This window comes from Ranitomeya imitator, chromosome 6 (genome assembly GCF_032444005.1).
Source record: "Ranitomeya imitator isolate aRanImi1 chromosome 6, aRanImi1.pri, whole genome shotgun sequence".
Classification (NCBI taxonomy): domain Eukaryota; kingdom Metazoa; phylum Chordata; class Amphibia; order Anura; family Dendrobatidae; genus Ranitomeya; species Ranitomeya imitator.
In genome coordinates this window covers 38,984,367-39,010,219 of record NC_091287.1, presented here as the reverse complement: position 1 = coordinate 39,010,219, position 25,853 = coordinate 38,984,367, and the positions used below count along the sequence as shown (strand labels likewise).

The following is a 25,853-nucleotide window of genomic DNA, read 5'->3' as shown; positions in this document are numbered from 1 at the left end:
GCAGGGTCACAATGTTGTTGTGTAGCATGCACGGGGAATGTTGCGTTATGGGTCAATGTACCAGCAGACTCATCTATCACTGGCTGGGCAATGGGCACGATGAAGTGGAAACACAGATATAGGCCCAAAGAATAAAGTGGGCTAAATGCAGTTCAAAATTGGTAACACAGGAATAACCAGGGGGCATTGCAGTGGAGGACAACTGGAATGAGAGGCTGACACAGAGAGTAGGGCCAAATCAGTAAGTAGTCGAAATGCAGTTCAAAATTGGCAACCGTAGTAAACAGGCGGCACAGCTTTGTTCAGTGGAGGAGAACAGCAAGGAGTGGCAGACACCGATAGTAGGCCCCAACCCAACTAGTAGGCCAAATGCAGTCTAACATTAACAACTACTTAACGAGAGCCTGAAAATGGAATTTCAGGACAGGAAACCAGGAGAACAGCAAGGAGTGGCAGACACCGATAGCAGGCCCCAAACCAACTAGTACGCCAAATGCAGTTGTTCCATTTAACCACAATTTAATGAGAGCCTGAAGATAGAAGCTCAGGAAAGGCAACCTGGGGAATACCTTGGAGTGTAACACACCATCTCTCTCCACCCCATACCCATTTTGTAGGCCTAATGCAGTGTACTTTTCTACAACTACTAAACGAGAGTCGGAAGACCGAAGCAATGGCAAGGAAACCTGGGGAACACCTTGGAGTGTAACACACCATCTCTCTCCACCCCATACCCAATTTGTAGGCCTAATGCAGTGTAGTTTCCAAGAACTACTAAACGAGAGCCGGAAGATCGAAGCTCAGGAAAGGCAACCTGGGGAACACCTTGGAGTGTAACACACCCTCTCTCTACACCCCATACCCAATTTGAAGGCCTAATGCAGTGTAGTTTCCAAGAACTACTAAACGAGAGCCGGAAGATCGAAGCTCAGGAAAGGCAACCTGGGGAACACCTTGGAGTGTAACACACCCTCTCGCTACACCCCATACCCAATTTGAAGGCCTAATGCAGCGTAGTTTCCAACAACTACTAAACGAGAGCCGGAAGATCGAAGCTCAGGAAAGGCAACCTGGGGAACACCTTGGAGTGTAACAAACCCTCTCTCTACACCCCATACCCAATTTGTAGGCCTAATGCAGCGTAGTTTCCGACAACTACTAAACGAGAGCCGGAAGATCGAAGCTCAGGAAAGGCAACCTGGGGAACACCTTGGAGTGTAACACACCCTCTCTCTACACCCCATACCCAATTTGAAGGCCTAATGCAGTGTAGTTTCCAAGAACTACTAAACGAGAGCCGGAAGATCGAAGCTCAGGAAAGGCAACCTGGGGAACACCTTGGAGTGTAACACACCCTCTCGCTACACCCCATACCCAATTTGAAGGCCTAATGCAGCGTAGTTTCCAACAACTACTAAACGAGAGCCGGAAGATCGAAGCTCAGGAAAGGCAACCTGGGGAACACCTTGGAGTGTAACAAACCCTCTCTCTACACCCCATACCCAATTTGTAGGCCTAATGCAGCGTAGTTTCCGACAACTACTAAACGAGAGCCGGAAGATCGAAGCTCAGGAAAGGCAACCTGGGGAACACCTTGGAGTGTAACACACCCTCTCTCTACACCCCATACCCAATTTGAAGGCCTAATGCAGTGTAGTTTCCAAGAACTACTAAACGAGAGCCGGAAGATCGAAGCTCAGGAAAGGCAACCTGGGGAACACCTTGGAGTGTAACACACCCTCTCGCTACACCCCATACCCAATTTGAAGGCCTAATGCAGCGTAGTTTCCAACAACTACTAAACGAGAGCCGGAAGATCGAAGCTCAGGAAAGGCAACCTGGGGAACACCTTGGAGTGTAACAAACCCTCTCTCTACACCCCATACCCAATTTGTAGGCCTAATGCAGCGTAGTTTCCGACAACTACTAAACGAGAGCATGAAGATCGAAGCTCAGGAAAGGCAACCTGGGGAACACCTTGGAGTGTAACACACCATCTCTCTACACCCCATACCCAATTTGTAGGCCTAATGCAGTGTAGTTTCCAACAACTACTAAACGAGAGCCGGAAGATCGAAGCTCAGGAAAGGCAACCTGGGGAACACCTTGGAGTGTAACAAACCCTCTCTCTACACCCCATACCCAATTTGTAGGCCTAATGCAGCGTAGTTTCCGACAACTACTAAACGAGAGCATGAAGATCGAAGCTCAGGAAAGGCAACCTGGAGAACACCTTGGAGTGTAACACACCCTCTCTCTACACTCCATACCCAATTTGAAGGCCTAATGCAGTGTAGTTTCCAAGAACTACTAAACGAGAGCCGGAAGATCGAAGCTCAGGAAAGGCAACCTGGGGAACACCTTGGAGTGGAACACACCATCTCTCTACACCCCATACCCAATTTGAAGGCCTAATGCAGCGTAGTTTCCAACAACTACTAAACGAGAGCCGGAAGATCGAAGCTCAGGAAAGGCAACCTGGGGAACACCTTGGAGTGTAACACAACGTCTCTCTACACCACGGAAGGGCTGATTCTTAGGAAGGAAGGCTGTTGGAAATAAGCATTGCGCGTCCGAGGGTGATTATATTCTTATTAGGTATATACTCACCCTCGGATGCGCCCTGCTTCTTTATTTGGAATGAATGTTTATTTGCAATGTGGTGTTGACTTTCTCTATTATTTTGGTAATTAATGATTTTATTATTTTCATTGTTTTGCATCTTCTCGGCAATAATATAAAGAAGACGCGACAGGACAACACTCGGTGGATGCCATATGTGTGTTTTCAATTGAAAAAAACTTTCAGTTAACTACTTGCAGGAGAAAGTAATTGTAGCTGGTGGCCATTTTTAGTACTGTACCAGATTTTAGTTGTGTGTTTGTTTTTAATGTTAAAATGTCTGCATTTGATATCTCACCAGTATTTTCTTTTTTATAAGCAAAATACTTTTTTTTTTTATTTTATGATGTTGGTTCAAGGGGTACATGGGTAGCAGTAGACAGGTCAGTGGAGGCCTAGTGGAAGGAGGGACCGCAGACAGGCTTCGAAGCCCTAACATAATAAATTGGGCTGCCTGTAGGCAATTTAAAATTGGTTCCAGGGGAACACGGGCAGCAGTAGACAGGTCAGTGGAGGCCTAGAGGAAGGAGGGACCGCAGATGCGCCAATGTTTCCCCCATACCAAATTTGTAGGCCTAATGCAGTGTAGTTTCCAACAACTACTAAACGAGAGCCGGAATATCGAAGCTCAGGAAAGGCAACCTGGGGAACACCTTGGAGTGTAACACACCCTCTCTCTACACCCCATACCCAATTTGAAGGCCTAATGCAGTGTAGTTTCCAAGAACTACTAAACGAGAGCCGGAAGATCGAAGCTCAGGAAAGGCAACCTGGGGAACACCTTGGAGTGTAACACACCCTCTCTCTACACCCCATACCCAATTTGAAGGCCTAATGCAGTGTAGTTTCCAAGAACTACTAAACGAGAGCCGGAAGATCGAAGCTCAGGAAAGGCAACCTGGGGAACACCTTGGAGTGGAACACACCATCTCTCTACACCCCATACCCAATTTGAAGGCCTAATGCAGCGTAGTTTCCAACAACTACTAAACGAGAGCCGGAAGATCGAAGCTCAGGAAAGGCAACCTGGGGAACACCTTGGAGTGTAACACACCATCTCTCTCCACCCCATACCCATTTTGTAGGCCTAATGCAGTGTACTTTTCTACAACTACTAAACGAGAGTCGGAAGACCGAAGCAATGGCAAGGAAACCTGGGGAACACCTTGGAGTGTAACACACCATCTCTCTCCACCCCATACCCAATTTGTAGGCCTAATGCAGTGTAGTTTCCAAGAACTACTAAACGAGAGCCGGAAGATCGAAGCTCAGGAAAGGCAACCTGGGGAACACCTTGGAGTGTAACACACCCTCTCTCTACACCCCATACCCAATTTGAAGGCCTAATGCAGCGTAGTTTCCAAGAACTACTAAACGAGAGCCGGAAGATCGAAGCTCAGGAAAGGCAACCTGGGGAACACCTTGGAGTGTAACACAACGTCTCTCTACACCACGGAAGGGCTGATTCTTAGGAAGGAAGGCTGTTGGAAATAAGCATTGCGCGTCCGAGGGTGATTATATTCTTATTAGGTATATACTCACCCTCGGACGCGCCCTGCTTCTTTATTTGGAATGAATGTTTTTTTGCAATGTGGTGTTGACTTTCTCTATTATTTTGGTAATTAATGATTTTATTATTTTCATTGTTTTGCATCTTCTCGGCAATAATATAAAGAAGACGCGACAGGACAACACTCGGTGGATGCCATATGTGTGTTTTCAATTGAAAAAACCTTTCAGTTAACTACTTGTAGGAGAAAGTAATTGTAGCTGGTGGCCATTTTTAGTACTGTACCAGATTTTAGTTGTGTGTTTGTTTTTAATGTTAAAATGTCTGCATTTGATATCTCTCCAGTATTTTCTTTTTTGTAAGCAAAATACTTATTTTTATATTTTCTGATGTTGGTTCCAGGGGTACACGGGCAGCAGTGCCCTGGTCAGTGTAGTAGTAGTTGAAAGAATGGACCGCAGACAGGCATCAAAGGCCTAAAATAAAAAAATTGGGCTGGCTGTAGGCAATTTTAAATTGGTTACAGGGGTACACGGGCAGCAGTGGTGTGGTCAGTGGAGGCCTAGTGGAAGGAGTGACCGCAGACAGGCATCGAAGGCCTAAAATAATAACACATGGCTGTAGGCAATTTTAAATTGGTTCCAGGGGTACACGGGCAGCAGTGGTGTGGTCAGTGGAGGCCTAGTGGAAGGAGTCACTGCAGACAGGCATCGAAGGCCTAAAATAATAACACATGGCTGTAGGCAATTTTAAATTGGTTCCAGGGGTACACGGGCAGCAGTGGTGTGGTCAGTGGAGGCCTAGTGGAAGGAGTCACCGCAGACAGGCATCGAAGGCCTAAAATAATAACACATGGCTGTAGGCAATTTTAAATTGGTTCCAGGGGTACACGGGCAGCAGTGGTGTGGTCAGTGGAGGCCTAGTGGAAGGAGTCACCGCAGACAGGCATCGAAGGCCTAAAATAATAACACATGGCTGTAGGCAATTTTAAATTGGTTCCAGGGGTACACGGGCAGCAGTGGTGTGGTCAGTGGAGGCCTAGTGGAAGGAGTCACCGCAGACAGGCATCGAAGGCCTAAAATAATAACACATGGCTGTAGGCAATTTTAAATTGGTTCCAGGGGTACACGGGCAGCAGTGGTGTGGTCAGTGGAGGCCTAGTGGAAGGAGTCACCGCAGACAGGCATCGAAGGCCTAAAATAATAACACATGGCTGTAGGCAATTTTAAATTGGTTCCAGGGGTACACGGGCAGCAGTGGTGTGGTCAGTGGAGGCCTAGTGGAAGGAGTCACCGCAGACAGGCATCGAAGGCCTAAAATAATAACACATGGCTGTAGGCAATTTTAAATTGGTTCCAGGGGTACACGGGCAGCAGTGGTGGTGGTCAGTGGAGGCCTAGTGGAAGGAGTCACCGCAGACAGGCATCGAAGGCCTAAAATAATAACACATGGCTGTAGGCAATTTTAAATTGGTTCCAGGGGTACACGGGCAGCAGTGGTGTGGTCAGTGGAGGCCTAGTGGAAGGAGTCACCGCAGACAGGCATCGAAGGCCTAAAATAATAACACATGGCTGTAGGCAATTTTAAATTGGTTCCAGGGGTACACAGGCAGCAGTGGTGTGGTCAGTGGAGGCCTAGTGGAAGGAGTGACCACAGACAGGCATCGAAGGCCTAACATAACAAAAATGTCAATACAATGGTATTGTCAGTGGCAGGCATTGAAGGATGTCAGCGCATAGACTAAACATTGGTGGAGCTGTGAGATAATTTTGCAAGTGGTAGAGCACTGTTTGAGCTGGGGTGGGGGGAAACTGTCTTGTGGCCGGCGGTACAGGCCCAGGGCCCCTCATATTACAACGGTGTGTCTGACGTTGGGTGCGCACCACCACCGCCAGAGACACTTTATTGTACTAGGAGGGACCCAGTGGCAGTGCCGTCGACCAAAAGCGGGCTCACCCACCTCTTCAGACAAACTGCACTCTCACGGGTGCTGTCGCCAAGTGTCGATACCACGGCCCCGTGTGGGGAGTTTGGCCATTTAGTGAGGTGTAAACATGTCGTATGCTGGACAATCAGGTGCTGAAAATTACGAGATTGGAAAAGGCATTCAGAATAGTCCACAGGCAAGACCTTTTCATAGGAAAGCTAGGTGTCAGCCGGGCAAGGTGGGGCAAAAGATTTCGAAATCCAGTTGTGGTTCATTTTAATGAAGGTTAGATCATCTACATTTTGGGTAGCCAGACGAGTCCTTTTTTCTGTTAGTATTGAACCTGCAGCACTGAATACTCTTTCTGATAGGACACTAGCTGCCGGGCAAGCAAGCTCCTGCAATGCATATTCTGCCAATTCTGGCCAGGTGTCTAATTTTGATGCCCAGTAATCAAATGGGAATGACGGTTGAGGGAGAACATCGATAAGGGATGAAAAATAGTTTGTAACCATACTGGACAAATGTTGTCTCCTGTCACTTTGAATTGATGCTGCAGTACCTGTCCTGTCTGCGGTCATAGCAAAATCACTCCACAACCTGGTCAGAAAACCCCTCTGGCCAACGCCACTTCTGATTTCTGCCCCTCTAACTCCTCTGGTCTGCTGGCCCCTGCAGCTCGTGTGAGAACGATCACGGGCGCTGTGTGCAGGGAATGCCAGAAGCAAACGTTCAACAAGAGTTGATTGTTTGGTTGCTAATATTAGTTCCAAGTTCTCATGTGGCATTATATTTTGCAATTTGCCTTTATAGCGAGGATCAAGGAGGCAGGCCAACCAGTAATCGTCATCATTCATCATTTTAGTTATGCGTGTGTCCCTTTTGAGGATACGTAAGGCATAATCCGCCATGTGGGCCAAAGTTCCAGTTCTCAAATCTGCGGTTGTGCTTGGTTGAGGGGCAGTTTCAGGCAAATCCACGTTACTTGTGTCCCTCAAAAAACCAGAACCCGGCCTTGCCGCGCCACCAATTTCCAGTGGCCCCGGAAAAGCTTCCTCATTAAAAATATAATCATCCCCATCATCCTCCTCGTCCTCCTCTTCGCCCGCTACCTCGTCCTGTACACTGCCCTGGCCAGACAATGGCTGACTGTCATCAAGGCTTTCCTCTTCCTCAGCTGCAGACGCCTGATCCTTTATGTGCGTCAAACTTTGCATCAGCAGACGCATTAGGGGGATGCTCATGCTTATTATGGCGTTGTCTGCACTAACCAGCCGTGTGCATTCCTCAAAACACTGAAGGACTTGACACATGTCTTGAATCTTCGACCACTGCACACCTGACAACTCCATGTCTGCCATCCTACTGCCTGCCCGTGTATGTGTATCCTCCCACAAAAACATAACAGCCCGCCTCTGTTCACACAGTCTCTGAAGCATGTGCAGTGTTGAGTTCCACCTTGTTGCAACGTCTATGATTAGGCGATGCTGGGGAAGGTTCAAAGAACGCTGGAGTGTACGGGCGAACGGCGGATATGTGAGCAAAGTCCACGCACTTTGAGGAGCAGGTTGGATAACCCCGGATAACTTTTCAGGAAGCACTGCACCACCAGGTTTAAGGTGTGAGCCAGGCAAGGAATGTGTTTCAGTTGGGAAAGGGAGATGGCAGCCATGAAATTCCTTCCGTTATCACTCACTACCTTGCCTGCCTCAAGATCTACAGTGCCCAGCCACGACTGCGTTTCTTTCTGCAAGAACTCGGACAGAACTTCCGCGGTGTGTCTGTTGTCGCCCAAACACTTCATAGCCAATACAGCCTGCTGACGTTTGCCAGTAGCTGCCCCATAATGGGAGACCTGGTGTGCAACAGTGGCAGCTGCGGATGGAGTGGTTGTGCGACTGCGGTCTGTGGACGAGCTCTCGCTTCTGCAGGAGGACGAAGAGGAGGAGGAGGGGGTGCGAACGGCTACAGCCAATTGTTTCCTAGACCGTGGGCTAGGCAGAACTGTCCCAAACTTGCTGTCCCCTGTGGACCCTGCATCCACCACATTTAACCAGTGTGCCGTGATGGACACGTAACGTCCCTGGCCATGCCTACTGGTCCATGCATCTGTTGTCAGGTGCACCTTTGTGCTCACAGATTGCCGGAGTGCATGGATGATGCGCTCTTTAACATGCTGGTGGAGGGCTGGGATGGCTTTTCTGGAAAAAAAGTGTCGACTGGGTAGCTCGTAGCGTGGTACAGCGTAGTCCATCAGGGCTTTGAAAGCTTCGCTTTCAACTAACCGGTAGGGCATCATCTCTAACGAGATTAGTCTAGCTATGTGTGCGTTCAAACCCTGTGTACGCGGATGCGAGGCTAAGTACTTCCTTTTTCTAACCATAGTCTCATGTAGGGTGAGCTGGACTGGAGAGCTGCAGATCGTGGAACTAGCGGGGGTGCCGGTGGACATGGCAGACTGAGAGACGGTGGGAGATGGTATTGTTGCCACCGGTGCCCTAGATGCAGTGTTTCCTACTACGAAACTGGTGATTCCCTGACCCTGAAGGCTTTGGCCTGGCAAAGAAACCTGCACAGATACTGCAGGTGGTGCGGAAAATGGTGGCCCTACACTGCCGGAAGGGATGTTGCGTTGCTGACTAGCTTCATTGGCCGAGGGTGCTACAACCTTAAGGGACGTTTGGTAGTTAGTCCAGGCTTGCAAATGCATGGTGGTTAAATGTCTATGCATGCAACTTGTATTGAGACTTTTCAGATTCTGTCCTCTGCTTAAGGTAGTTGAACATTTTTGACAGATGACTTTGCGCTGATCAATTGAATGTTGTTTAAAAAAATGCCAGACTGCACTCTTTCTAGCATCGGATACCTTTTCAGGCATTGCAGACTGAGCTTTAACCGGATGGCCACGCTGTCCTCCAACAAGTTTTAGCTTTGCCACGCGTTTTGGGCAAGATACGGGCCCGGCAGATGGAACCTGTTGCGATGTTGATGCCTGCTGCGGCCCCTCCTCCTCCGCTTCAGAACTGCTGCCGCCTGCACCCTGTTCCCCCAATGGCTGCCAATCGGGGTCAAGAACTGGGTCATCTATTACCTCTTCTTGTAGCTCGTGTGCAACTTCGTCTGTGTCACCGTGGCGGTCGGTGGTATAGCGTTCGTGATGGGGCAACATAGTCTCATCAGGGTCTGATTCTTGATCAGCACCCTGCGATGGCAATGTTGTGGTCTGAGTCAAAGGACCAGGATAGTAGTCTGGCTGTGGCTGTGCATCAGTGCACTCCATGTCAGATTCAACTTGTAATGGGCATGGACTGTTAACTGCTTCACTTTCTAAGCCAGGGACAGTATGTGTAAAGAGCTCCATGGAGTAACCCGTTGTGTCGCCTGCTGCATTCTTCTCTGTTGTTGTTTTTGCTGAAGAGGACAAGGAAGCGACTTGTCCCTGACCGTGAACATCCACTAACGACGCGCTGCTTTGACATTTACCAGTTTCACGAGAGGAGGCAAAAGAGCTAGAGGCTGAGTCAGCAAGATAAGCCAAAACTTGCTCTTGCTGCTCCGGCTTTAAAAGCGGTTTTCCTACACCCAGAAAAGGCCTTGTGTAGCCAGACGACGAACCTGGCTCCACAGCTCCAGACTTAGGTGCAATATTTTTTTTCCCACGACCACCTGATGCTCCACCACTACCACTACCCTCATTACCAGCTGACAATGAACGCCCCCGGCCACGACCTCTTCCACCAGACTTCCTCATTGTTTTAAAAACGTTAACAAACGAACGGTATTTGTTGCTGTCACACAACTTACACGGTGAGCTATAACTTCAGTATGATTTAGCTACCCCTTTACAGGTGGGTGAGACCACAACGAAAATCAGCCACAATGTTACACACTCTGTTGTTGTTGGCAACAAATGAGATGGCACACACGCAGGACTGTCACTGAAGCGCAAATGTAAATATTTATCTCCCACTGATTTGTGTTTGTTTTTTTTAAAAGGGAGACTTCAGAAAAAAAAAAAATAAAAAAAAAATTATTTTTTACAGAAGAATTTATAAAACAAATAAAATGAAATGATTGTTTCAGGGAGAATTTAGGAAAAAAAAAAAAAAAAAGGCTTTGTAGGGCCCACTGAGTGAGAGAGGACGCACACAGGAGTCAGGAGTGGCACACAAGCCCAGAGGCCAATATTTATCTCCCACTGATTGATGTAGTGATTTTTTCAGGTAGATTTTGGAACCCAAATCAAGCTAAAAAAAATAATAGGCTTTCTATGGCCCACAATTGGGGAGAGAGAGAGAGATGGCACACCCAGGAGTCAAGACTGGCACACAAGCAGAAGGGGCAATATGAATCTCCCACAGATTTTTTTTTTTTTTTTCAGGGAGACTTGAGAGAAAAAAAAATTCCAAAAAAATGATTTTTTTCAGGAATAATTTAGAAACCAAAGAAAATAAAATGATTGTTTCAGGGAGAATTTAGAAAACAAATAAAACAAAAAATAGGCTTTCTAGGGCCCACTGAGTGACAGATGACGCACACAGGAGTCAGGAGTGGCACACAAGCCCAGAGGCCAATATTAATCTCCCACTGATTGATTTAGTGATTTTTTTCAGGTAGATTTTGGAACCCAAATCAAGCAAAAAAATTAATAGGCTTTCTATGGCCCACAATTGGGGAGAGAGAGATGGCACACCCAGGAGTCAAGACTGGCACACAAGCAGAAGGGGCAATATGAATCTCCCACAGATTTTTTTTTTTTTTTTTCAGGGAGACTTGAGAGAAAAAAAAATACAAAAAAAATGATTTTTTTCAGGAATAATTTAGAAACCAAAGAAAATAAAATGATTGTTTCAGGGAGAATTTAGAAAACAAATAAAACAAAAAATAGGCTTTCTAGGGCCCACTGAGTGACAGATGACGCACACAGGAGTCAGGAGTGGCACACAAGCCCAGAGGCCAATATTAATCTCCCATTTTTTTTTTTCCAGGGAAAATTTATAAACCCAATAAAAAAAATAATAATAAATAGGCTTTCTATGGCCCACTATCTGAGAGAGAGAGATGGCACGCTTAGGACTGGCACACAAGCCCAAAGCCCAATATTAATCTCCCACTGATTGATTTAATGATTTTTTCAGGTAGAATTTAGAACCCAAATCAAGCAAAAAAATTAATAGGCTTTCTATGGCCCACTGAGTAAGAGATGGCACACACAGGAGTAAGGAGTGGCACACAAGCCCTGAGGCCAATATTTTTCTCCCACTGATTGATTGATTGATTTTTTAAGGTAGAATTATGAACCCAAATCAACCAAAAAAATAAATAGGCTTTCTATGGCCCACTATTTGTGAGAGAGATGGCACGCTCAGGACTGGCACACAAGCCCAGAGGCCAATATTAATCTCCCACTTTTTTTTTTTCCAGGGAAAATTTATAAACCCAATAAAAAAAATAATAATAAATAGGCTTTCTATGGCCCACTATCTGAGAGAGAGAGATGGCACGCTTAGGACTGGCACACAAGCCCAAAGGCCAATACTAATCTCCCACTGATTGATTGATTGATTTTTTAAGGTAGAATTATGAACCCAAATCAACCAAAAAAATAAATAGGCTTTCTATGGCCCACTATTTGTGAGAGAGATGGCACGCTCAGGACTGGCACACAAGCCCAGAGGCCAATATTAATCTCCCACTTTTTTTTTTTTCCAGGGAAAATTTATAAACCCAATAAAATAATAAAAAAATAGGCTTTCTATGGCCCACTATCTGAGAGAGAGAGAGATGGCACGCTTAGGACTGGCACACAAGCCCAAAGGCCAATATTAATCTCCCACTGATTGATTTATTGATTTTTTCAGGTAGAATTTAGAACCCAAATCAAGCAAAAAAATTAATAGGCTTTCTATGGCCCACTGAGTGAGAGATGGCACACACAGGAGTAAGGAGTGGCACACAAGCCCTGAGGCCAATATTTTTCTCCCACTGATTGATGTTGTGATTTTTTCTGGTAGATTTTGGAACCCAAATCAAGCAAAAAAATAAATAGGCTTTCTATGGCCCACTGAGTGAGAGATGACACAGACAGAGATGGCACTCTAGCAGAAATGTCAATCTTAGGGTACCGTCACACAGTGAAATTTTGATCGCTACAACGGTACGATCCGTGACGCTCCAGCGTTGTAACAATATCGCTCCAGCGTCGTAGACTGCTGTCACACTTTGCAATGTACGACGCTGGAGCGATAATTTCATGACGTATGTGCGATGTAGAAGCCGTTGGTTACTATGCGCACATCGTATACGATATATGTTACACCATGCGATCATGCCGCCACAGCGGGACACTAGACGACGAAAGAAAGTTTCAAACGATCTGCTACGACGTACGATTCTCAGCGGGGTCCCTGATCGCAGGAGCGTGTCAGACATTGCGATATCGCTCGAACGTCACGGATATATCGCTCGAACGTCACGAATCGTGCCGTCGTAGCGATCAAAATTTCACTGTGTGACGGTACCCTTAATCTCCCACCAGGCAGCAATAAGGAGTGGACTGATGCACAAATTAAATAAAAAGTGTGGACAAACAAACAAGATAGCTGTGCAGAAAGGAAGGAACAAGAGGATTTGTGCTTTGAAAAAAGCAGTTGGTTTGCACAGCGGCGTACACACAGCAATGCAGCTATCAGGGAGCCTTCTAGGGCAGCCCAATGAGCTACAGCGCTGAGGAAAAAAAAAAAAAAAGGAGCTTCCACTGTCCCTGCACACCGAAGGTGGTGTTGGGCAGTGGAAATCGCTACAGCACAAGCGGTTTTGTGGTTAATGGACCCTGCCTAACGCTATCCCTGCTTCTGACGAAGCGGCAGCAACCTCTCCCTAAGCTCAGATCAGCAGCAGTAACATGGCGGTCGGCGGGAACTCCCCTTTATAGCCCCTGTGACGCCGCAGACAGCAAGCCAATCACTGCAATGCCCTTCTCTAAGATGGTGGGGACCAGGACCTATGTCATCACGCTGCCCACACTCTGCGTTTACCTTCATTGGCTGAGAAATGGCGCTTTTCGCGTCATTGAAACGCGACTTTGGCGCGAAAGTCGCGTACCGCATGGCCGACCACGCACAGGGGTCGGATCGGGTTTCATGAAACTCGACTTCGCCAAAAGTCGGCGACTTTTGAAAATGTTCGACCCGTTTCGCTCAACCCTAGTTACAACTGCTCCAATAGAAAATCGCAGTTGTAAAACCGCAGTGAAATGCGCAGAAAAACCGCGGTAAATCCGCGATAAATCCACAGCGGTTTAGCACTGCGGATTTATCAAATCCGCAGTGGAAAAATCCGCAGAGGAACAGAATACGTGTGCACATACCGAAACCCTAACCCTAGCCCTAACCCTACCCCTACCCCTAACCCTACCCCTAACCCTACCCCTACCACTACCCCTAGCCCTAACCCTAACCCTATTCTAACCTTAGTGTAAAAAAAAAAAAAAATTCTTTATTTTTTTATTGTCCCTACCTATGGGGGTGACAAAGGGGGGGGGGGGGGTCATTTACTATTTTTTTTTATTTTGATCACTGAGATAGGTTATATCTCAGTGATCAAAACTCACTTTGGAACGAATCTGCCGGCCGGCAGATTAGGCGGGCGCACTGCACATGCGCCCGCCATTTTGGAAGATGGCGGCGCCCAGGAAAGAAGACGGACGGATCCCGGGAGGTAAGTATAAGGGGGGGGGGGGGAGATCAGGGCACGGGGGGGCGTCGGAGCACGGGGGGTGGATCAGAGCATGGGGGGGTGGATCGTAACACGGGGGGGTGGATTGGAGCACGGGGTGGGGGATCGCTGTGCAGGGGAGTGGATCGGAGCACGGGGGGGGATCGGAGCACGGGGGGGATCGCTGTGTGGGGGGATGATCGGAGTGCGGGGGGGTTTGATTGGAGCACGGGGGGTGTGATTGGAGCACGGGGGGAGCGGACAGGAGGACGGGGGAGCGGAGTACAGGACGGAGGGGAGCGGACCACAGATCGGGGGGCTGGGGGGGCGATCGGTGGGGTGGGGTGGGGGCACATAAGTGTTTCCAGCCATGGCCGATGATATTGCAGCATCGGCCATGGCTGGATTGTAATATTTCACCATTTTTTTAGGTGAAATATTACAAATCGCTCTGATTGGCAGTTTCACTTTCAACAGCCAATCAGAGCGATCGTAGCCACGGGGGGGTGAAGCCACCCCCCCTGGGCTAAACTACCACTCCCCCTGTCCCTGCAGATCGGGTGAAATGGGAGGTAACCCTTTCACCCGGCCTGCAGGGACGCGATCTTTCTGTGACACAGCATATGCGTCACAGGTCGGATTGGCACCGACTTTCATGACGCATACGCTGTGTCACAGGTCGGGAAGGGGTTAAGGCCATGTTCACACCATCCTTTTTTTCATGCGGAATCGCCGCGATTTTCCCGCTGCGGGTCCGCAGCTGTTTTCCATGCAGGGTACATTACAATGTACCCTATGGAAAACAGGAACTGCTGTGCCCACATTGCGGAAAATCGCGAAAAAAGCCGCACTGAATTGCCGCGGTAAAAAAGAAGTACCATGTCACTTCTTTTTGCGGAACTGCAGCGGTTCTGCACCCATAGACCTCCATTGTGAGGTCAAACCCGCAGTAAAACCCGCAGATGAAAAATATATCTGCGGGTTTTACTGCGGTTTGTGGTGCAGAACCGCTGCAGTGTGGCTGCCCCCCGTGCCCCAATCCCACCCCCCCATGCTCCGATGCCACCCCCCGTGCTCCGACGCCCCCCCCCGTGCCCTAATCTCCCCCCTTATACTTACCCGGCCTCCCGGTGTCCGTCCGGCCGTCTTCTCCCTGGGCGCCGCCATCTTGCAAAATGGCGGGCGCATGCGCAGTGCGCCCGCCGAATCTGCCGGCCGGCAGATTCGTTCCAAAGTGCATTTTGATCATTGAGATATAACCTATCTCAGTGATCAAAATAAAAAAATAGTAAATGACCCCCCCCCCCCTTTGTCACCCCCATAGGTAGGGACAATAAAAAAATTAAGAATTTTTTTTTCCACTAAGGTTAGAATAGGGTTAGGGGTAGGGTTAGGGGTAGGGTTAGGGGTAGGGGTAGGGTTAGGGTTAGGGGTAGGGTTAGGGTATTTTCAGCCATTTTAACCCTAAAAAACTTCCTAGAAAACACACAGACTGCATAGAAAACTGCATAAAAAAACGCATCAAAAAATGCATAAAAAAAGCACCAAAAAAGCACCAAAAAAAGGACCTGCGTTTTCTGCCAAGAGCTGCGGTTTTTAGTCCTGAAAAAAAGGAGGGAAATCAGGAACATGTGAACATACCCTAACAAGTGGCTCATTACCAGAACTTTCTCTGTCCATATAAAAGGACTTTACCTTTATCCACAAAACAGATAATTGATTTTATTTTGTTAAGCCAGCAGAAAAAAATTCTAATCATCAGTTAAAGGGAATCTGTCAGCAGGTTTCTGCTATGTAAACTGACAGCAGCATATTGTAGAATATGAAACACTGATTCCAGTGAGACGTCACTTACTAGGCTGCTTACTATCATTTTGATACAATCACAGTTTTCTCTGCTGCTGATCTTGCAGAGTCCGGTATGCTGAGCACTGTTTATCCCTGCCCACACCACTGATTGGCTGCTTTCTGTGTACACTACGCATAGGCAGCAAGCTGCTAATTAGTGATGGGGGCGGGATTACACATAATAGTAGACTATAAGACTCAGGACACCTTTTCCTGTAGTAACATAGTAACATAGTAACATAGTTAGTAAGGCCGAAAAAAGACATTTGTCCATCCAGTTCAGCCTATATTCCATCATAATAAATCCCCAGATCTACGTCCTTCTACAGAACCTAATAATTGTATGATACAATATTGTTCTGCTCCAGGAAGACATCCAGGCCTCTCTTGAACCCCTCGACTGAGTTCGCCATCACCACCTCCTCAGGCAAGCAATTCCAGATTCTCACTGCCCTAACAGTAAAGAATCCTCTTCTATGTTGGTGGAAAAACCTTCTCTCCTCCAGACGCAAAGAATGCCCCCTTGTGCCCGTCACCTTCCTTGGTATAAACAGATCCTCAGCGAGATATTTGTATTGTCCCCTTATATACTTATACATGGTTATTAGATCGCCCCTCAGTTGTCTTTTTTCTAGACTAAATAATCCTAATTTCGCTAATCTATCTGGGTATTGTAGTTCTCCCATCCCCTTTATTAATTTTGTTGCCCTCCTTTGTACTCTCTCTAGTTCCATTATATCCTTCCTGAGCACCGGTGCCCAAAACTGGACACAGTACTCCATGTGCGGTCTAACTAGGGATTTGTACAGAGGCAGTATAATGCTCTCATCATGTGTATCCAGACCTCTTTTAATGCACCCCATGATCCTGTTTGCCTTGGCAGCTGCTGCCTGGCACTGGCTGCTCCAGGTAAGTTTATCATTAACTAGGATCCCCAAGTCCTTCTCCCTGTCAGATTTACCCAGTGGTTTCCCGTTCAGTGTGTAATGGTGATATTGATTCCCTCTTCCCATGTGTATAACCTTACATTTATCATTGTTAAACCTCATCTGCCACCTTTCAGCCCAAGTTTCCAACTTATCCAGATCCATCTGTAGCAGAATACTATCTTCTCTTGTATTAACTGCTTTACATAGTTTTGTATCATCTGCAAATATCGATATTTTACTGTGTAAACCTTCTACCAGATCATTAATGAATATGTTGAAGAGAACAGGTCCCAATACTGACCCCTGCGGTACCCCACTGGTCACAGCGACCCAGTTAGAGACTATACCATTTATAACCACCCTCTGCTTTCTATCACTAAGCCAGTTACTAACCCATTTACACACATTTTCCCCCAGACCAAGCATTCTCATTTTGTGTACCAACCTCTTGTGCGGCACGGTATCAAACGCTTTGGAAAAATCGAGATATACCACGTCCAATGACTCACCGTGGTCCAGCCTATAGCTTACCTCTTCATAAAAACTGATTAGATTGGTTTGACAGGAGCGATTTCTCATAAACCCATGCTGATATGGAGTTAAACAGTTATTCTCATTGAGATAATCCAGAATAACATCCCTCAGAAACCCTTCAAATATTTTACCAACAATAGAGGTTAGACTTACTGGCCTATAATTTCCAGGTTCACTTTTAGAGCCCTTTTTGAATATTGGCACCACATTTGCTATGCGCCAGTCCTGCGGAACAGACCCTGTCGCTATAGAGTCCCTAAAAATAAGAAATAATGGTTTATCTATTACATTACTTAGTTCTCTTAGTACTCGTGGGTGTATGCCATCCGGACCCGGAGATTTATCTATTTTAATCTTATTTAGCCGGTTTCGCACCTCTTCTTGGGTTAGATTGGTGACCCTTAATATAGGGTTTTCATTGTTTCTTAGGATTTCACCTAGCATTTCATTTTCCACCGTGAATACCGTGGAGAAGAAGGTGTTTAATATGTTAGCTTTTTCCTCGTCATCTACAACCATTCTTTCCTCACTATTTTTTAAGGGGCCTACATTTTCAGTTTTTATTCTTTTACTATTGATATAGTTGAAGAACAGTTTGGGATTAGTTTTACTCTCCTTAGCAATGTGCTTCTCTGTTTCCTTTTTGGCAGCTTTAATTAGTTTTTTAGATAAAGTATTTTTCTCCCTATAGTTTTTTAGAGCTTCAATGGTGCCATCCTGCTTTAGTAGTGCAAATGCTTTCTTTTTACTGTTAATTGCCTGCCTTACTTCTTTGTTTAGCCACATTGGGTTTTTCCTATTTCTAGTCCTTTTATTCCCACAAGGTATAAACCGCTTACACTGCCTATTTAGGATGTTCTTAAACATTTCCCATTTATTATCTGTATTCTCATTTCTGAGGATATTGTCCCAGTCTACCAGATTAAGGGCATCTCTAAGCTGTTCAAACTTTGCCTTCCTAAAGTTCAATGTTTTTGTGACTCCCTGACAAGTCCCCCTAGTGAAAGACAGGTGAAACTGCACAATATTGTGGTCGCTATTTCCTAAATGCCCGACCACCTGCAGATTTGTTATTCTATCAGGTCTATTAGATAGTATTAGGTCTAAAAGTGCTGCTCCTCTGGTTGGATTCTGCACCAATTGTGAAAGATAATTTTTCTTGGTTATTAGCAGAAACCTGTTGCCTTTATGGGTTTCACAGGTTTCTGTTTCCCAGTTAATATCCGGGTAGTTAAAGTCCCCCATAACCAGGACCTCATTATGGGTTGCAGCTTCATCTATCTGCTTTAGAAGTAGACTTTCCATGGTTTCTGTTATATTTGGGGGTTTGTAACAGACCCAAATGAGAATTTTGTTACCATTTTTCCCTCCATGAATTTCAACCCATATGGACTCGACATCCTCATTCCCTTCGCTAATATCCTCCCTTAAAGTGGACTTTAGACAAGACTTTACATAGAGACAAACCCCTCCTCCTCTCCGATTTTTACGATCCTTTCTAAACAGACTGTAACCCTGTAAGTTAACTGCCCAGTCATAGCTTTCATCTAACCATGTCTCGGTTATTCCCACTATGTCAAAGTTACCTGTAGATATTTCTGCTTCTAGTTCTTCCATCTTGTTTGTCAGGCTTCTGGCGTTTGCGAGCATGCAGTTTAGAGGATTTTGTTTTGTTCCAATCTCCTCACTGTGGATTGTTTTAGAAATGTTCTTACCTCCCTTCTGAGTATGTTTTCCTGGGTCGTCTTTGTTCGAGTCTAATGTTTTTCTTCCCGTCCCCTCTTCTTCTAGTTTAACGCCCTAGTGATAATCTCCTTCTGATAAAACACTGATTATATTGAAAACGTAACACACAGCCTGGTAAGTGACACATCACTGGAATCAGGGTCTCAGTCCCTACATCATACTGTTTTCAGATTACATGTTAAAAACCTGCTGACAGATTCCCATTAGCAAAGAAGACACAGATTTGGATAGGTTCACACCTCATATTTACAGTATATTTTGCAGGACTATTTAAATTGTTCTGCCGGCCATATGACCTACATATACCTGTGTTCCTATACATCTGAAACTGAAACCTGAAACCAGTCATTGCATGGCAGCGTAGTTTACCGTGCTCCAAGTAACTTCTGCATAACGTCATACAATCTCAGTGAAAGCTCAAGACAAACATTACATCCATGCCTTCATATCCTGAAGAACACTGTGACCAGCATCTTGGACTGCAGCCCGGACCCTCTGTCCCTCATCAACTTACATTTTTTTGGTTTGTTGTCAACACACCTTATTCAAGCTTTATATGATACAGCCTGGAAAGGATGATGTCCTAGCAAAGTGCCATCAAAGTCAAAATATGACACCCTTTCTCCATGAAAGGCACTTATGACATAACTAGGTGGTGGCCCGATTCTAACGTAGAATATATAGGTAGTATATAGCACAGGCTACGTACTATATTGCACAGTGACGTAGTATATAACACAACGACGCAGTATCTAACATAGCTACGTAGTATAAAACAGAGCTGCGTAGTATGTAACACAGCGTACGTAGTATATAGCAGAGCTTAACACAGCCATGTAGTATATAACATAGCCACGTAGCATATTGTAGAGCCACGTAGTATATTGCACAGGCACGTAGTATATTGCACAGGCACGTAGTATATTGCACAGCCACGTAGTATATAACACAGTCACATAGTGTATTGCACAGCTATGCAGTATATTGGTCAGCGACGTAGTATATAGCAGAGCCACGTAGTATATAACATAGCCTAGTAGTATATTGTAGAGGCACGTAGTATATTGCACAGCCACGTAGTATATAACAGAGCCACGTAGTATATTGCACAGTCGACGTAGTATATAAGAGAACTGACACAGCCACATAGTATATTGCACAGCTACGTAGTATATAACATAGAGCACGTAGTATATTGCACAGTCACGTTGTATATTGCCCAGCTACATAGTATATAGCAGAGATGTAGTATATAACAGAGCCCACGCAGTATGTAACACAGCCCACGTAGTATATAGCAATGTGGGCACTATATGCGTGGTTAAAAAAGACTTAAAATAAAAAATAAACATACGCTCACCCTCCGAAGGCCCCTTGAAGTCCTGGCGCCTGTGTGCAGTGCACGCGGCAACTTCCGGGTTCAGGGTTGGTATGAGCGCAGGACCTGTGATGACATCGCGGTCACATGAGCATCCTTGGCCCCGGAACCTGCCGCTTGCACTGCCGAGGATAGCGCGCGACGTCGGAGGGTGAGAATAACCTTTTTTTTTTATTATTATTATTTGTAACATTAGATCTGTTTACTATTGATGCTGCATACGCAGCATCAATAGTAAAAAGTTGGTCACACAGGGTTAATAGCTATGTTAACGGAGTGCGTTACAACGTGGTCCGTTAACACTGGCATTAACCCTGTGTGAGCGCTCAGCGCTGACTGCAGGGCAGTAAAGCAGCGGCCATTTCGCTGCCAGACTATGGCTGTCGCTTATTGGTCGTGGCAATGGTCGTGGGTGTTTTGCCACGACCAATCAGCGACTTGGATTTCCATGACAAACAGACAGACTGACAGACAGAAAGACAGACAGACAGAAAGACGGAAGTGACCCTTAGACAATTATATAGTAGATTACTTAAAACGCATCAGACCTTTGGAATTTGACATTTATCCTATCTGAAATTTTTAGCTCAACTTGTGAAAATCTTGTAAAAACTTCTGTAATGTGTTTACTATCCAACACTTTGTAGATGGTCAACTTCGAGTTTGTGTCCAATGACCCTATGGCTTTATCCCTTCTAGCTCACTATTCAAGTAGACATTGTGTAGTAAGGGGTGATCAAGTTTTGGACATTTAAAAAAAAAGATTGCTCCTAAAAGTTTAGTATTCCGATGTGTAAACTTAATGTAACCTAAAGTTGCCCCAAATAAGTAGTGTTACACACCTGGCACAGGTATCCCGGGCTCTGCTTTCTTCACCTTGCGTCGCTGCCCTCTGTTGTGCTCCATGTCGACTCTTGTAGATTGCCCAAAGTGGCTCAATGACGTCATCCTCATGATCCTACTTAAAGCCCATTAGGACAAAAAATCTGTGTCTTAGGATTGAGATTCAAGACTTTAGTTTGTTGTGCACCACTTTTCGTGCTTTAACTTGCTTCATTCCCTGCTGACTTCCACTTCATCCATCCTGCTGATCCCAAAATTCCCAAGGGTACCACATCCTCACTACCCATGTGCCATCCTGCCAGCTGCACCAACATTTAGTGGATCCTTGTGCCCAAACAAACCTGGGCCTCAGTGAGGCAACTTCACAAGGTGAGGTTCACAAGTAGCCATGTGTGAACCTCTTGTTTTCCTGCAGGGCAAATCGAAAAAAGTTGCATTAACATTAATTGTCACTCCAACACACATTTCATATTTTTTCTCAAATTACTAGCGCCAAATTCAGCTTCTGAGGAAGCTTCAGAATTATTGGATTATTGGAATGTTTAGCATTTGTTGTGCTTTCTTGTCTATGAGTTACAAACTATCATGAAAAGTAACTAATATACCGTAAATTGTTGGGGTAAATCCAGCAGTCTATACACAAGACAATTCACAATCTGCCCACAAATGGACAAGAAGGGATAACCTATCGAAGGGAACACCGGAGTAAGAGAGCTTTTTCTTGAGGAAGGACTAGAAGAATTAACAGGAGAGCAGTTGGCATTCTCCTCGGATGTGCAGTTTGTGCAGGGCTAGGTGAAGCAGAAAGAAAAATTAGTGCTTCCCAAAAGAAAGGAGAAGTGACAAAAATATAACAAGGCCAGTGAGAGTAGAGATGGTCTCCTAGTCTACACTGACAAGCAAAAGGGTAACAATGTTTTGAACATTTGACTTTCAGGCTCCATAGCTCACCATCTACCACTGGTGGACACAGACAGATAAGCGACCCTGTGCAAAAACAGTATATGCACCCTTTGCCGTCCAATAGCTCATCATAATGTACAATTTCACATGTTTTGGAGGCAGAAATGGTCCCTCTTACATCTTGGGTTCCTGTGCGGCTGCAGAAGTTGCACCAAGGGTATGTCCACCACTGCCACCCACTACATCTTCGAACGTGAGCCTACGTTCACTAGCATGCAGTGACATGACAAGAATCTTCATAACTAGTCATATGCTAGATAGTTGATTGTCTATAAAATGATGGTAGTCTAAAGTTCGAAGCTGTATTGGATGGTGAGAGATGGAGCCTGAAAGTCAAAAGTTCAAAACATTGTTACCCTTTTGATGGTCAGTGTACATTTAGTATTTTGGAAGATACCCGTAATAAGAGATCTAGTTAAGTATCTTCAAAATGGCCAGATTCCTGTGTTTTCCTCCAGGAGTAAGGGTCAAATAAAATCAGAGAAGAACATCTAAGCCAGCCAAGCTAGGCAACTGCAGAGACACATTGCACCATTGAAAGGGCACCTAGTGTACCGACAACATGACTAATAGTAAAGTCTCTTTCATAGAGAATATATTCCCAGAACTCACATTAAAATCCAATCTTTTATCTTCTATTTTAACAGGGACACATCATTACATTAATATCAAGTGTTACGTTACGATATTACTTTAATATCCATGCTATGACTGAGACAATAAATTTGTTTGAAACGTGTAAGAGATCCCGTGAATTTTAACTATGTTTTGACGTGTTCCCGTTAAAATAACGGATTGCATTTCAGTTTGAGGGCCGGGAACATACTCTTTCTAAAAGTGCATCAGTCTGGGGAACCTCACTGTAAACCCATGCACCAAGTAACATATATGATCCAAGGGCAATAGTAAGATTGGCCACGGTTCTGTTCTAGTATATTGCCCTAGATCATAGACAAAAATAGTGGCAGCCTAAGGACTGTCCACCATTTAAGCTCGAAAACTGTACTTCATGTTTATTAGTTACTACTCAGTGAACTTGTCATTTGTATAGCGTCTTGGAAGTGAATGAGAAGAAAGAGTTAACCTCAGCTTGCATAGCATCAGTCCTCACATTACAACTTGGCACAACGAGGCAGAATAGGATATCAGCATGATGACTGAAGGAGCTGCATCTTCCTGCAGTTCAACTCATTGTACCGGTAGGAGACTTTCTCAACCACTCAGGTTTAATGAGATTTGAAGACAAAACTAGCCCTAAACATGCTAAAAAGAGAAGCAGTAAGGACAGTGTTGTTCCTTCCAGAAAGGTACAAGAAGACATTCAAGAACTTTTCCCATGTCTTAGATAATACCTTTTTTGTAGAAATGCTTGGAAAGCAGTTCTTTGTCCATCACCAAAAAAAAAAAAGTGAGATGCTGCCCCAATTCGTTACTGGTCTCCAAGAGTTAATCATGACACTAAAATGTAAAGAAGAGCAGTTGACCAGGGCTTTCCGGGACGTTGGTGTCGTACCTACAAGAAAGTTTATCCTAAGCCTGAGCAGTCAGCCTCTGCTGAAGCACTGCAAGAAAAGTTGGAATAGGAATCTGGTCTCATGGTACACCAGCTGATAAAGGAAGTAGAAATTAAAGAAAAATATTGAGGACAGTCGTTGCAACTCAATGGGTAGAAGTGGTATCATAAAAAATACATACAAATGGAATCCTTGAAAGAAGTGATAAAAAAAAACCTAAGCTCTGCAATAAGACAAAGTACTGCTCCAGAAACCGGGCCTGGGCAGATGCAAATTTGCCATCAGTTAAGTGAAGGAGGCCATAACAATCAGCCCCTCTGTGACACGACTGCTGACCAATAAGGCATAATCTGGAGACTGCTGGAGAAACTTTTGACCCATGCTCTCTGCTAGACACAAAATACTTAGCTGAGGAATTTCCTATAGTTATGGCCAAGTTTATTTGAGTTCAGTAATTCTCTTTGGAACACACTGGGTCCCAAATCACAACTGTCGCTAACAGTGTTTATTATTATTATTTATTGTTATAGCGCCATTTATTCCATGGCGCTTTACATGTGAGGAGGGGTAGACGTAATAAAAACAGGTACAATAATCTTAAACAATACAAGTCATAACTGGTACAGGAGGAGAGAGGACCCTGCCCGCGAGGGCTCACAATCTACAAGGGATGGGTGAGAATACAGTAGGCGAGGGTAGAGCTGGTCATGCAGCGGTTTGGTCACCGCTTGTGTTTACAGCACAATTCTCATCTGTGCTGTGTGATGGCAGCACATTTTGGGGTACACTCTACTACTGCGAACAGCCTACCAATGCCTATCACTGGAAATTTCAATTTAGGGTCAAGACCTACATAAGGTGCGAGTGATGGTGGTGGAGAGGGTAATCTACTCCAATGTTCTTGTGATGATCAGGACTACAGTAGATGACCAGTGGGTTAGACCAAAATACTCGGTATGAGTCTCCAGCAATAAACATGGATGGCCTTGCAGAAGACACTGAAGCAGTGCCAAATTCAGAAGCTGTTGCCAAAACTGTTATCATTAATATCCTTTACCAATTGGTACTAGCCAGGAATTAAAAGGGGCAGCAATGAAGGAATCAAGCCCTATGTGCCCTGCAGCCAGACAAGTGCTATTGACTATGGTCAATGTCACTGATCAGACCGTGATCCTTACATACCATGAATTATTGGAAGAAGTGAGTACAACTGATATTAGAGTATGTGAGAAAAGCCATACTCTCCATCAAGTTTTCCTGTCATGACATGGAAGTAGACTGTTCTGTTCAGCCTTTCTTCTGCGCAGTAATGTGACTCCTGTGAAGGAGTCACACTGTAGTACAATACAATACAAAGAAGATAGACTCAAAGAAATTTACTACTGCCAGGTAGAACTGGTCCGGGACACATTTGAGATGGATGGCGACAAACTGGAAGTCAGAAAGGACTTCAACCTACTTAGATTAATGATCACTCAAGATGCAGTGATGACACCGAAAGACAATAGGGGAATATCTATGGGCAAATCAACAATGAAGTAACAGGACAATATCTTCAAATCATGGAACATTTCACTGGCTATGAATACACGGATCGTACATAGTTTGGTCTTTTCTGTAGTAACATATGGATTTGAAACCTGGACGATAAAGAAATAAGTCAGGAGAAGATTCAACGCCTTCTAAAAATTGTGCTGGAGAAGGATGTTATCAATACCATGGATGGCAAAAAGGACAAACTAATCAATTTTAGAACAATTCAAGCCTGACGTCACTCGAAGCAAGGATCACCAATCTACGACTTCCTTACTTTGGACACATCATGCGAAGAGTGCAATCACTGGAGGAGGACATCATGGTCGGAAGAATAGAAGAAAAAAGAGGAAGACCTGCAACCCGATGGCTTGATACATTCAAGATAACGGTGGAGAATACCCCAGTGAATCCATCTAGGCTTACACAAGATCGATCTTCTTACAGAGCGTTCATCCCTTAAGTCGCCATGGCTCGTGATCAAGCCAAAGGTCATTAAATAAAAAATATCAATAAAGAATAGCTCAGACCACAAAGATAAGCAATTACAAAGGGACATTCTGACTCTGAATGGGCACCCGGTGTACCAAAAACAGTATTAATAGGAAGCCTATTTTCCCAGATTGTCACCAATGAGTGAACACTTTCAGTCTAAGAAGTTGTAACTATTTAAATAAGTAGTCCACTATTTTATAACACATTATTAATGGGCTCAAGGTGGTGAAAAAAAAAAAAAAACAATGCTCTTGTGATCACCTGATAACCCCTCCAGGAAGATGAAGCCCATAGA

General features: G+C 45.1%; 1 protein-coding gene across 1 annotated transcript in view; it reads left to right on the top strand.

Annotated features, from left to right (window-relative positions):
* The window catches only part of HACD1 (3-hydroxyacyl-CoA dehydratase 1), an 85,254-nt gene that overhangs the window by 13,060 nt on the left and 46,341 nt on the right, over positions 1 to 25,853 (top strand). The window lies entirely within an intron of this gene.